Source organism: Colobus angolensis, unplaced genomic scaffold (assembly GCF_000951035.1).
Source record: "Colobus angolensis palliatus isolate OR3802 unplaced genomic scaffold, Cang.pa_1.0 Scaffold584, whole genome shotgun sequence".
Taxonomy (NCBI): Eukaryota; Metazoa; Chordata; class Mammalia; order Primates; family Cercopithecidae; genus Colobus; species Colobus angolensis.
In genome coordinates, this window is record NW_012119421.1 from 199,177 (window position 1) to 200,833 (window position 1,657).

The 1,657-nt window shown below is 54.8% G+C and overlaps 1 protein-coding gene and 1 non-coding gene across 2 annotated transcripts in view; one reads left to right on the forward strand and one right to left on the reverse strand.

Annotated features, from left to right (window-relative positions):
- LOC105526273 (putative neuroblastoma breakpoint family member 6-like protein) overlaps window positions 1–1,657 on the forward strand; it is a 255,070-nt gene that overhangs the window by 153,420 nt on the left and 99,993 nt on the right.
- TRNAH-GUG lies at window positions 412–483 on the reverse strand. Its single transcript has one exon. It is a non-coding gene; the product is annotated as a tRNA-His (tRNA).

Consider the following 1,657-nt stretch of genomic DNA (forward strand, 5'->3'; position numbering starts at 1 on the left):
AGTGACTGGAAAACAGGTTCTGATCACACCATTGCCTTCGTGTAAGCCACGACCAACATGGCTGACTGGGTTATTTGCTCTGTGAGGCTCAGAGACAGGAGGGTGCATGTCCAGGGTTTCCCTTGGACTCCTCCCCAGGTTGGTGAGCTGTGAGGTCTCTTTTCCTTCCCCTGACCTGCCCCTAGTGACCGGAAAAACGGTTCTGAGCACACCATTGCCTCCGTGTAAGCCACCAACAGGACTGACTAGGTTATTTGCTGTGTGAGTGTCAGAAACAGGACAGAGCACGCCCAGGGCTTCCCTTGGATTCCTCGCCAGGTTAGTGAGCTGTGAGGTCTCTTTTTCTTCCCCTGACGCACCTGGTTGCGGGGAGCAAAAGGGTATACAGCCAACTGCCTGGAGAAACGACGCTGCCGTGACTCGGATTCGAACCGAGGTTGCTGCGGCCACAACGCAGAGTACTAACCACTATACGATCACGGCGAGCTACAGGCCAAACGGTAATGTCTGAGCTTGCTCTAGTAATTTTGACGTCAATAGATTTCGATTATTAGGCGGATTTCTTCCCAGACAGCCACAGGGGGCTCGCGCTTTTCTTTCTTTCTTGCCGGCTCTGCTTTTCCCTCCCTTCCTCCCAATCCTCATACGTGATGAGAACAATTCTCATCTCCTCCACTCCAGCCTGGGCCTCCCTGCACCAGCCTCTCTCGGGAGGTTTCTCTGTCCTCGTCCGCACCTCCTCTGCTTCTCTCCCGCCTTTTCGTATTTCTACTTTCCACCCTTCCACTCTCCCGCCCCACCGACGGAAGCCAAGGTGAGAGAGGGGAGCGCAAGCAGCGTAGAGAGTTAGGTGAAGGCAGAGCCAAGAATGGGAAGAGCCATCACTAGAGCCCACGGGGCGTTCTGCTTGCTTCCCTTGGTACTCAGGCTGCTCAGGCCCAGAGAGTCGCCGAGCCGGGAGTTTGCTGGGATGCTGGGTCTGACGCCTGCGAGGGGCAGGACGGGGCGAAGGCCATTCCGCTGCCCTTCCAGCTTCAGAATCACCCAATGCACGGGTTTCAACCGTAGCCGGCAAAATGCGCCTCTCGGGTTTTGCTAGGCTTTGAAGCCTGCACAATTGTACTACAAAAGGCGATGGCTCCACCTAACGTTGGATGGGCGCTTGCTCTGCGTGGTGATACCAAAGTGACAGTCGACTGTTCCTGTGTCGCAGTCGGTTAGTGTGCTTGCTTCCAAGTCTGGAGGTGGGTGGTTCGAGCCCGTTCTATGGAAGGTTTCTTGCATTTTAAAAATGCTTAAACCGCTGGCAACTTTCTTCTGTCCAGCACGTGCTCTCATGGAAAGGCAGAGCGAGACCAACTTTACCCTCCTCTCCCCCGTGTCTCGCGTACATGAGGACATAAATCAAGGTTCGCTAGGATTCTGGGATCTCTCTCTCTCTCTCTCTCTCTCTCTCTCTCGACGGAGTCTCGCTCTGTTTCCAGGCTGGAGTGCAGTGGCCAGATCTCGGCTCCGACTCCCTTGTTCAAGCAATTTTCCTGCCTCAGCCTCCGGAGTAGCTGGTCTTATAGGCACGCGCCACCACGCCCAGCTAATTTTTGTATTTTTAGTAGAGACAGGGATTCACCATGTTGGCCAGGGTGGTCTCTATCTCCTG